The sequence below is a fragment of the Amia ocellicauda genome, chromosome 2 (genome assembly GCF_036373705.1).
Source record: "Amia ocellicauda isolate fAmiCal2 chromosome 2, fAmiCal2.hap1, whole genome shotgun sequence".
Classification (NCBI taxonomy): Eukaryota; Metazoa; Chordata; class Actinopteri; order Amiiformes; family Amiidae; genus Amia; species Amia ocellicauda.
This window is the reverse complement of record NC_089851.1, coordinates 31,009,520-31,022,663: the sequence shown is the minus strand read 5'-3', so window position 1 is coordinate 31,022,663 and position 13,144 is coordinate 31,009,520. Positions and strand designations below refer to the sequence as shown.

The 13,144-nt window shown below is 37.6% G+C and overlaps 1 protein-coding gene across 2 annotated transcripts in view; it reads right to left on the bottom strand.

Annotated features, from left to right (window-relative positions):
- The window catches only part of gmds (GDP-mannose 4,6-dehydratase), a 273,322-nt gene that overhangs the window by 60,059 nt on the left and 200,119 nt on the right, over positions 1-13,144 (bottom strand). The window lies entirely within an intron of this gene.

Genomic DNA, 13,144 nt, shown 5'->3' with positions numbered 1-13,144 from the left:
GGCAGGCAACAATAGTTTAAAAACAAACTGCAGTATGTTAATGAGACAACACTTTCCAAGAAACAGGTGCTTTATGACTTGAACTGTTTGCGAGTATAGGTTCTTGCCTTTTTTCCTCCACGTGTGCCAATATTTAGTACGAATGACTAGTCTAAAAATGCACAGCGTGTGCTTTGCAATGAGGTGCAATGCCAGCTTGTATGATTTCAGGCTCACCAGCCAAGGCTTCTGTGAGTGTGTGGAGACATCAATAAGGTGTGTGGTATCTGCCAAATGGCTGAACAGAGAGTTTGCATCTGGAGTGTGTGAAGGGAAATGAACAGCACACTGCCCACCCACTGTGATTGCCATAAAAATTTGCTTTTGCTCCAAAGGTAGAAAGAAATATCAAGGGATTATATATATATATATATATATATATATATATATATATATATATATATATATATATATATATATATATTCGTGGGAGAAACTGCCATGCCCTCTATGATTACAAATGATTTCCACTCATCCACAAAAAAATCAAAGGCCTTGCATATTGAGAGGAAAACGCTAACACATGTTGTAATGAATAATAATAGAAGCAATAAGATGTATTAAAAAAAAAAAATCTTCCAATTTGCATAAATGTCATGCATGCAAGCATTAGTGGTGTCCTTGGTCCTAGAAAATCACCCCTGACAAAAGTGAATCATGCACTGTGTTCTTAAAGTAATCATCTATCTAGTTACAAAGTGTGGCTGTTCAGTTCAGTATAAGGGTCTCCAGAGTAGAAAGTAAAATAACAATAATAGTTGAAACTGAGAGCTAAAAATGCAACCCCATGCCACACAAATGTCTGTTTCTGCTCTCTGCCATGCAAGAATAGAAGGAAAGTGGTGGTCCTTAAAGCCCCAGACACTGAAGTACTCTCAGCCTTTTTTCACCTTATTCCACTGCTTATAGTTTTCCAAAGCCATCACAGTTTCAGGCTGGTGACGGAGATTAACACATGGTTGGTCTCCACTGAAAGCAAATATGCTGGACTAGACCGTGCATGTCTTTCCCGTGTCAGCCTCTTACGCTGCGCCCCTGGACACAGGTCAGTACAGCCCGAAAGCATTAACTCTCTGTTCATTCATCACGCAAATCATGCAAGTTCTTCACTCTTCGGATCCATGAGTGTTGATCAGCGAAATTCTCTCAAACGAGCCACAGAGACACCTTTACCACACCATTCAATCAACAGGCTGAAAAAATAACCCAAAAGGCAAGGACAATTAATAACAATAACATTGCAAAGCTCCTTTAAACTGAAGGTATACTCTATAAAAGCTAATACAAAAACAAACCAAAGATCTCAGGCATAACATTTTATTTTTATTTTGATACACTTTATATTTTGCGTCCCATGTCCAGAAATCTTACATTTAAGGGTCTTGATGCTAGAGTTTCACATTCACTGGCAGAAAATGGTAATCTTATATGCACTCGCCTGATTGTTCTGTCTGATTTGAGCACTTAACTAGACACAACACTGATAGCTCTGAACTCTGTCCCTATCGTCCCCCACTCCTCCCTGCCCCCTGTTCTTCTATCTGCACGTCAATAACTTAAAATGAACATGCTGGCGAGTCTTGGAGTGGTTTATGCCTGGCATGTTGGCTAATATTCCTGTCAAAGTCAGACTCTCTGCTGCTTGGCTGCTTCTTTCAACATACCTCATCCACAAAGCTTCTTATATCATTCACATGTATCTTTTCTGGGCACAAAGCACAAAGTATAAAGTTTCCCAGGCCCCACCTAGTTAAGCATTCTGAAACCAGATGGTTGACACAGAGCTGTGATTTTTAGCAGGACACTTTTTTGATACTATATTTAGCATACTTTGAAATTTAAAATGCTACCTCCTTCCACAAGTCAAACTAATTTTTAACCAAAAAAGCCCGCCTCTAAAAAGCCTTCTCATAAAAAAAAATAAAAAAATGGCATGACTGTTTTTCAGACCCGTGGGGCAGGTACACAGAATGACATCTCAGTTCTATATTTATGTTCTTATTTTCCAACATTATTCCTCATTAAAAATGAACGTCAAGAGGTGACTAAAGATTGACCACACCTCAACGCCGTGTCTCTTCTATTATTGTTGACTGAACATATGTGTGCATTCCATAGCATCGGGGCATTTTCCACACATTCTTTAATAAAGGGGCAATTCCAGCACAATTTTTTAAAAGAAAAGACATCAATATGTGCCAAGTAGAAACTCTGTGGAGAAGCAAGACAGTACCTCTGTCTTGACACAGTATAGTTTATACTGTTTCATACAACTAATTGAATCACTGAATAACACCGTATTAAATGAAGGGTGTGAATACTTTAAACTACAAACACGTGCACACACACACACACACATTTTATATATATATATATATATATATATATATATATATATATATATATATATATATATATAGAGAGAGAGAGAGAGAGATAGATATTACACACATCTATGAATATGCTATTCAATCTATTATCCATGACCACATACATCACTTGAAAATAGAACCTGCCATAATAAACATGTTTAATTTTTATGTTTGGATGTTTTAAAGTGGCTGTGAAAGCTTAGCCTTCACTTCTATCTTTGCCAACAGAAAAAAAGGACAGGCATAGAAGAATACAATGGATATAGTCAAACAGTTTGTTGGAGAAAGAAAAAATCTGGATGCTACACAGTTCTGCTTTTTGGAAACAGGAACAGCACAGGTTTGGGGCTGGAAATGCTTTACAACCGAAGTCCCTTCGGAGCCCTGCAGTGACATTGGGATCTGAATATCAGTCATAAGTAAACAACACAAGTAATAATCAACCTCTGCTTTGCCAAGCAAGAATTTGCACATTTGCAGATGTATCATGTAAAAATACCACCTGCTTTTCTACTCACAACTCTTTGGATTTGCAGTTACCTCTTATGGGCTTTTCCCCCCTTTTTTGTACTTTAGCATTTGGAAAACTGCTTTAAAAAGTCCCCTAATTTCAGGCAGTTTACACACGAGCATGAGAACAGTTATTTGTGGGAGTCCAGATGTGGGTGTGGGACATGCTTGCTGCCCATCCACACAGGGTTATCTATATTTAATGAATCCATCGTCAAAGCTACAAATACACATAACTAGATTATGGTACAAAGCATTCTGATGTGTTTTAAATAACTATTACTGACAGGCTATTTTTACTCATACACTTCCTGAGGCTTGGGTCTTTACTGAATGACTGCCAAGGCAGATCCTAGTCACAGACTAAACTTTCTTGATATTTTACTTCAGACCACTCATATGTATTCACTGACCCCGATCAAACAGTATTGTAAATCCTCTCATACACAAAATACATACCCCCGCCCCCGCTCTGATATCTTTATTGATGACACGTTTGTCTATTGCTTGCTCACATTAATCACTTTATTGTCATTAATACACCACTCTATTAATCTGGGACCCTCCCCCACACAGGCAGAAGTACATAAATTACTCAGTGAAGCGTCTAACAATGTGCAAACGTTTTTTAAAAACGGATGAAGAGAAAGAGCAGAGCTGCGGATTGAAACTCTAGAGTAAAGAATGCTCTTTCCCAAAGAAGGTGAAACCAAGAAAATTAGGCCCCAGACATGATGGAATTGCTTCTCCTGTTGCAAATGGAGTGTAAATTTCAGAGGACAGATTCCTTTCAAGTGACCAACCAAAAGCTGCTCTATGACACACAGGAAACCGTAGAAGGCATTTTTGACGAAAACTAATATTTTTCACAGCATTGTGTTTAATTATAAGAGATGGCAGTCGAGTTTCTATGTTTTATACTACCTTGCAGTTAAAAGTGCAAATAATTTCGATTTACAGCAGTAACAAAAATCAGCTCATGTTATTATTGTATGTATGTAAGTATATATTAAAGGTAAAGGGTGCTTAAGCAGATACATGCACCATATAATGCTAGTTTGCATTACACATATTCATGGCACCTACAGACTTATTAATCAAAACACATATTATTGTATATGTTTGGGTTTATTGTGAGTATGGTTTCCTGTCACAGTTTACACAGGTAAGACAAAACTGTGTACGCTCAAACACACAATCCTGAAATTTAAGCAAAACAACTTGCCTTCTTTGCTCTACCACACTGACGTAAAGTTATCAACTTTTTCATTTTATAAAGAGATTATTTTTTAAATACTGTACCTGATTCTAAAATATGCAGCATTTATTCAAGTTGACAAAGTGTTAAGTGACTTTGACAGTAAAATCAGTTTGACTGGCTAGGCTGTAGCGTTCTAGGCAGAGTGGATAAACAGGTGAAGATTATCTGTAGTTTCATTTCTGTACAAAACTGAAACCAGGCATTTGGCCCTGAGGGGTAATTGTCACTCAGTGTGACATCTGCACATTACACTACAGGATCTTCAGTGATTACAGGTGAATTTGTATATAAAAGCCCTAAATCACTAAGGCTTACATTCTGCTTAACATATTACAAGTAAATTGAGCTCTTACTCATTAGAAAGCAACATGCAAAAGGAGGATTAACTAGAATACAAGCTTAGAATACTAGAGAAGACTTGGATAACAGACAGAAAAACATGCAAAAATAAAAATAATATTAATAATAATATAATTATTATTATGAATCCATTTACAGATTAATTGTATGAATCTGGCTGCCTAACCTTAATCCTTTGTCCATGTGCTGTATTTAAGCTTCCAAAGCAAATACTAAAGAAAGTGACAGCTCGTAAATGGCTACAAGTTGAGACGTTAAAGAGCTGGTTTTCATTCAGGTGCTGTCTGAGCAGGGGCGCCCTCCCCGTTTTTCCTGTTTCTCCACTCAGAGCCTTGCACCTAACAACATCAATTTTAAGCTCCCATCTCTCTTTTTAGAGGTTTTGAGACAGGTATTCTCCTACAGGATCTATAGTGGTTCCAATTAGTTTGTTAAAACGGTTTTACAAATGTGTTTTGAATATGCACATGTTGGCAGTGTTGTAGGTACAAATGCAAAACCACAGAAGACACGTAAAATAACAAGTTTATCTGTCTCTTATTTTAGGTTAGCGGTCATTAGAAAAACCGCCTGGTGAGTGTATCAGTGCTTCACACATTGTGGGCATTGTGAAAGTAATTTGTTTATAATGATAGGCTGTATGTATTCTAAAAGGCCTTGTGGAGGGAGGTAAGCTCTGTCATTATGCAGAATTATGCAACACCTGAGGCTTTCCAAATTGTTAACACCTACAGGATCCCGCCCCTGTGTGTTCTGACATTAATATGCCTTCTGACTAAACCCCAATGCCTTCTTATGCAGTCTTGAGCTATCACAAACTACTATCACTATACTTGAACAGCTCTGTGTAGGAGACTGAGGCGAAGGGCTGCATTTTCTTAGGGTAATGTTGACTTTTTTTTTTTCCTTCTCTAGATTAAAATAAACCAACAAAACGAAACAACAAAAAATAATTATATATATAGAGAGGGAGATGGATAGATACATGGTGACTCTGGCTGCTGGCGGCTGCTCTGGGCTCCAGTTCCAGGCTCTCTCTGGGGGCTGTCTCTCTCACAGATTCTCAGGAATGTTCAATTCTATGCGCCGAGTCCCTGAGGACGTTGGGGGGTCATGAATCTCTCCGCCGTCCCCTGAGGCTATCAGCTAACTAAGTTAGCATGAGATAACTTTGGCCAGTACACACACACACACACACACACACACATACACACACACACACACACACCCTTGGTTCAAACCAAACGGGCAAATATCAGGGCAGAACTTCATTAAAAGCATAAGACCTGGACGAGCCAAGTTAATCCTTGCCTGCAGTGCAATCTGGCTTTCGACTTGCCGTTTCCACCCTCTGTGGTAAAGTTTGACCAGTGCTCTCTTTATTGATAGCATGAGATTAACTCTGTCCTGTCAGGAATGTTTCAATAATAAGAGCAGTTCAACCACAATATAAAAAATCCTACTATTTTTTTTGAATGTCTGTTTGTTTGCCAAGGTTTTCTGTTGCTATTCTTTGAAGTACTTGAGAAATTATGCAATCTAGACTCAAAGTTCAAATACACACACGCATACCCACACGCATTCTTGCATACATGCATGCACGGACATTCAATGTATAGTTTTAATAGAAGCAATCCTCAGAAAATTCAGAAATTTTTTTATTTGTGTTTAAATTTAAGTTTAATTTTCTTACATCATAAACTTATTCAACCAAAGACCTAAACAAGCCATGGCATGAGGCAACATCTTTTTTTTGCTTGGCTGTCATTTAGACTTAAATGTGCCAGTTTAGATCTGATGCACAAATCCCTGTGCTTCAAATTTAACAGAAATCACAGGAACAACAGTTGGGAAACATTTGCTAAGACACTAATGTCTTAGAAGTTAATATCTTTATATATCAGGGGGCAAGAAATCAGCAGTGTGTAAAAACAGGGACCCTGCCAAAAAGTGATCTTTATCCAGTTAGTGTTAGATGGGTTTATGCCAACATTGTAAAGCACCCTACATGTCTGGCAATGGTTTAGTGGTCTGCAAGTTCAGTAAAAATATGATTCTTCACTGGTTCAGCAGATTAGACCCATCTAAGGTAAAAGGGGTTTACTTTGGTAATTATTCCATTTTTGTAAGGCAATATAAACTCTTCCTGTTTCCCCTGTCCCACAAATTGCAGTGCAAACCATTTCCCGTTTCTTTGCAAAATACATTTATCAAGCACGGGCCAATGGCCGGCCGCAGTTTAAGCAATGCGTACTGTGACATTTCCAGTTTAGTCAAACAGGCGAAGCAGAGCCAACAACATGGGCTTTGCCAGATAAAGCACACTCGATGCATACGTTTGAAATATTCATTAGACTGACTCTGGTTGAGTATTGTGACAGTGCCAGAAGTAGCATATTGTATTTTCTTCTATCCCTTGCAGAAATACCATGATTTTGACCTGAGGAAAATTCAAATAATACATCACAGGAAATAAACTATTACTATTTCTACAACTATTATTATTAGTCTCTCTGTCATGTAGGATGATACCACAGCATATCTCTGTTTTGCCTGAAGCACCATTTGAACTTAAGACCCATCGGTTCAACTCTGGAGACTGGGGGACTTTCCACAGTATAGACAGAGGTGAGCAGAAAATGGACACAGTACAACCAGACATTTATATATATTAAAAAAAAAAAAAACACACATATGCAGACTGCCAGGCTTTTTATGGTACTACAGAAATCTGGCCTAATATTCTTCAATTAATGGTCTAAATTGGTATGACCTCTATCCATGCTTTTCATAATGCAATTGTTTTCTTGAATATTTACAATAACCAGCAATATTGAAAATCATACATCTTTCTCCAATGTTTTTCTTTTTTTTTTTGCAAACAAGTAATCAGTCCATGCCTTCACCTGTCTTGGTGGTCAGAATGATTGAAATAAAGTACTTTGCCTCAAAACACTTTGTAATGCATAAATTGACAATATGTTACTGCAGTTGTGTCATGTACAGTGAAACATATTTGCATTACTATGACAGGTACTCAACAAACATTGTAAGACTATAAGAGGTTTAAGACCTTGTATATGAAGTTGAACTGAGAGAAAACAAACTAAAAACCTCATTGAAGGATACAATGATAATGTGATTTGAAATTGGTAAATAAAAGTATGAAGCAAATTACTGTTACAGTGCAAAGTCAACTGTATTTACTCCAGGTTGAGTTATATAGAGATATGTATAGCAAAAAACTTCTCGCATTAAAACTTAGGAGAAAAGTTGTGTGTTCTCCTGTTCGAGAACAGTGCATGGTTTGGTTGGCTCAAATGGAGGGCTGGTGCTGAAACTATGAAACGTAATCCTTACACACAGTGCCGACATGTTTGAAATATGAATTAACATCCACACACGCACGCACGCAGAGTGTTACTTTGCTGAGGAGGTATTTTTAATAGAATATGGAAATTTGTCCTTGACAGGATGTTAATCTGTGCCATGTGTTTTTAATCAAATATAGCTGCTTTTGTGAATGAGCAGAGTACAGCTAACTTCTAAAAGGTTTCAAATGACATTTCTAGCTTTGGTTTCTATAATACGTATATTAGTCAGTCATTATTTATTATATACTATTTCAACTCTACACCTTAACAGGCTGACAGCACCCTTCTGTCCTTAATGAAATTCTGGATCTCTCCTCATTTATACAACCGTATCTCAATTAGATATTGATGAAAAAGGTATATTACTCATTGCTAACATCCCTTCCAAGTACTGTCTTAAGAGGTCATTAAAGACAAAAGAGGCAATATCTTGGAAAACATTTATTTTACGTATTTTTAGACCCGTAATTTTTCAGTTGTGGTGGGCATACGCATATACAGTGTTCTTTGTTATATTGGGACTGGAAGAAGGTGCCACATTTGAATCTACTTTTTTGTTAAGTCAGACTGCAGCAGAATACATGTTTGTGTATCCATACCCACACGCAGACACAAAAACAATGACACCTCACTGACTGTTTATGGATCACGCTTGCCATTTCCAGACAGAGCTTTTGGTCGTGTTCATGACTTGCTTATGAAGAAGTCAATCCCAAGAAAACTCAGACTGCTTCCCCCTCCTCAACCCCCCGATAAAACACATGGTAGATGACCCAAAACTTAAAAAGAGACTGCTCTTATACATTAATGATGAACGTCAACTGTGGAATGCCAGTAGTGTTGAGTGAGACTTTGCCGTATAATTATTTATTTTTCTTTCTTTGAGAGGAAAGGAAGAAAAAACAAACAAGTTTGAGAGAAAGCTTTTGAAGTCTTTCTCCACTGAGGTTAGGAATGCCGATATAAGTACACATCTTTTAAGATTATACCGTTCATGTATGTATATAAGCAGAGAAATCTACTTCAGTATTCAAATTTAAATCTCAATTATAATGTATCTGCATGACTCATAGCATATTTATGTGATTAAATTGGGTAATGTACCATATGTACAATTAACTGATACTTAAGAGCCAGTGACAAAATTACCATATATAACCTACATAATTCCAAATGCCTTTAGAAGCTTACACATATATTACTCTTTATGTTTGATTGTTTATTTAATTATTGTTGGGGGGGGGGGGCAGCGCAACAGCCTGTCATCCACTATGGAAATATCTTCTCTACATACGTTTCCATCCCAGCTATGCTGATTTGTCCAAGTTAAGAGAAGTTAATGTAAACATGCCTTTTCTATCAGTAAATCCCGGTGCATGTAATCTCGTCTGAACACCTGGTTGGCAGTGGCGTAGTTAAGTCTTCATTTGCATGGAATTCACATCCATTACATTGGAAACAAATTTAAAACAAATACGTTCTACACCATCAGTGCACAGAACCATCACCGATGTGCAAATGAGGCCGCCTTGTCCTGACAGGACGACTACAGTTGGGGGTTTGTTTCCCCCCTTGTTTCAAATAAACAGGCATCGTGTGGAAGCACTGACTGGCACGTTCCACACACTGTCACAAAGGAACATTTGTAAGCAGACAGGCAACCCCCACCACACACCACAAAAAAAAAAAAGGAAAGGAAAGGGAAAAAAAAAGAGAAGTGAAAAATTGTACTTTATATTTTTGTGATATAGAATGGTACTGCATTCCTTGCGAAGCTGAATAAGGCACTGAGGTATACTGCCTTTTTTCAACACCTCTGCAACTGCCCCCCTGGGCCTCATTTTGCCAGGTTGACTATTTATATGACAGGTAAGGGAGTCGTTGAGAAAGATTTAGTTACAAGTGGGCCTCTGTGACCTGGAGGTCGGAAGAGCAAATGCAAAAGTGACAATGTGGATAATTGGCTGCTAAAGATAATGGACTACTGATTGAGATCAATTACTTTTCAGGGACCTGAATGAACTGATGCTTGAAGGCCTAAGAGACTGTAAACAATGCATGATGGGAGGGGGTATTTATTGCTCCACCATGTAGTCAAACAACCCTCAGGTATGAAAACACACAAGGCTTACAACAGACAAGGTGTTCAAAATCTCACCGCACTGACAGTGGAAGGCAGGAGGGAGCTAGCTTCCACTAAATACATTTGACATAATTACACTAAAACAAACAAACATACAAACAAAACAAACAAACATCTGACCCCTCAGACTTTTGAAAGTCTTTTCTTTAGTACTCCTGTCAAATGTGAATAACAGTATCGAAAATAATGCAGTCTTTCAGTCCTTCTAAAAGCATCAGGTATTCAATAATTACTGGTATGTTTGCGTACACATGTGTGGTAAAATTTTGTAAAATTCTGGGATGTTTCGACTGCCCTCTTAAAAATACTGAAAAGAGCACCTGCCTCATATCTCAGTGGGTAGAAAAGAAAAGCCATCTTACAGGAGGAGCTAAATTTAAGGATCAGCTTGTTTTGCATTATAAAACATGGGAACAATTATTATTATTACATATATATGAACTCCTTTAGAATGTAGTTATTGTAAAAAACATGAACAGACAAACAAAAAAACACATAAAAGATATATATATATATATCATAGACCGTGATTCATGACTGTGAAAAGACTGGAGAAATGTGAGAGGCCTTGAGAGACAGTGGAAGAGAAAGTGATGAAGAATGGGAGAGTGAGGCAGGTACAGACTTAGTTACTGAAACCTTTCACCTACAGAGTTTACTTTTTTCTTACTTCGCTGCAGTCTGGTTGAGAGAACAGTGTGTTTGTTGTATGTTGTTTGTTTGTTTATTTCACATACTTTCGAACCACTGCATTCAGTTTCATATAACCAACACGTGGAAAGAAGTATAACTGCAAACAAAACCAACAAACAAAAACTCCATCTGAATGTGTTATTTATGCATTCGCTTCACTGGCTGGATGCACACGCTTTGAACACTGCCTCTGCGGTTATGACTTTGAGATCGTACGCACATTCCTCGTGATAATATAAAAGCATTTCCCTTGCAGGGCACATATTTAATGGCAGGGTCAATCACTTCTCACATGTAAAATAGCTTTAAAAGTCTACGTCACCCAAAGAGAGAACTGTACTCGGGTCTCACGAGATTTCAGCAGTCAAGATTCCATGTGTCTGGCGTAATCATACCGTACTCCTCAGCAAAAAGCCATGCCAGCTCCAAATTCTTACTGTTACTCGTTTAATTATACAGAAAGCATATCCAGAGAGCCCCAAATTCCACACACCACTTTCACTCCAAACTTATTAAATTAACTTAATAAATTAATACAAAAAATATATAAACATTCACACTGTAGAAACCTTGTCATGTGACAGACTGGGGGATGTAGAAGAAGATTGTATGAATAAAAAATGTTTCAGATTACATTTTCAAAACAAATGTAAAATATACTGCAAAGGTATGTTAGTCTCTCATCATATATTATATGTATGTTTGTTTTAATGCATTTTAAGCACAACTTTAGTGATCTTTTATCTTTAAATTATTATTAATATGATCCTATTGTTCTTCATATTCTCGTCACTTAAAGACTTGAATACAATAAAACTAAGATACTATTCATTCAGTCATTTGCATTAGGGCAGCTGTTTTGTTTTCTTAAATACGAATTGCATTGCAACACATTTCTTGAAAGTTGAGATTCTGCCATTAATGGCATCCATATAGGAATTTACAAGAAGTTATAATATTATATATTATTATTTGTTATTTTAACAGAAAACATGTTTGCCTGGAACGAAAGTGAAAAAAGGGGAACTCGTATCAAATGAAATCCAAAGAAAACAAGCAATTAGACTCATATTGAAACAGGTCCCTTCTAAATAAAGCCAACTCCATCTATAAACATGAGCTGGACATGGATGTGCACTGCAGACCCATGTCTATACAGATCCCACACAGACCTATTGTGCATTAATATTGTCCTAAATTGTAGGTTGAAATAGAGATCTTTTGAATGCTTAAAGCAAAATAAAAAACACGTTATTTTCTTGTTTGGGCCTCAAATTATTAGTCTCTTCAGGTAGAGAACAGTGCAAAATATGATGCATCACCTGAGCAAAAGCGCCACTTTGGCCTGAAATTAAAGTCTCCTGGAATAGTGGGTGTACTGTATGGAGGTGTGATGTTCTTCATTAATCACATCAAAAACACATTCATTTCCTGCGACTCTCCCTATTCATTTTATTAACTTCGATTGTTATTATAACAGTAAGTGAGGGAGAGAGAGAGAGAGGGAGGCAGATTTTAAACAACATGGGTAATTATGCCTTTTCTTGTTACTGTATCAAATTTACGATAACAAATTAAATTGGCTGGTCTGTTTTAAAACACAGCCATCCTGTCGACCTATGGCTAGTGGTATATCTGCACTGTGATCGATAGGCAAATCCCACTCAGGGTTGCCCCTCTAAAGTGAACTTCCAGTTTGCTGATGCTTATCTCCAGTAAGGCTTCCATGGCCTGGTGTGCTCTCACTGACATTGTCTGAAGTCATCACTGTTCACATTTGTGTCTTATGCTTCACTTTCACAAACCATGGATTGTGTGTGGCAGCTTTCTATAAAATATGTCAGCATGCCTTTTTCTACGAATGGTAAACTGGCAACCCCCAATGGCAGCAAGTCTGTTGATTAACTATTCGGTTTTATGTGTTGTTCTGTTTAGTAGGACAATCTTATGCAAGAAAAGCACTTCCACATTGTTTGTTCTCAATTCTGTGGGATTGTAGGCAAAAAAAGGCAAAGGTCCTTCTCGAGACTTTAGACATTAGGCAGAAGTATCATTCTTCTGCAGGCCGGCAACTACAGCCGTGATCTCGCCTCTCATTACTATAGATATATTTCCCCATTGTGTCGTGTCTCATGTCATGCTCAATGCAAAGTCGTGTGGTGGACAGTATCTCACCGGTACATAACCACAATCTGAGAACTGTGGGAACTAGAAAAAAACAGTGGTGCATAAAGCAAAAGTTGCCCACTGTATGTTGCCTGACATGTCTTACTGTGGAAAGATGTTTGCATCTTTCTGCTCTTCCATTGTACCCTGTACTGGGCAGATAACATCAAACGGTTTTCATGGACACCTGCACATGCTCTGCCACATTTGCTGCTGATTGTTGGTG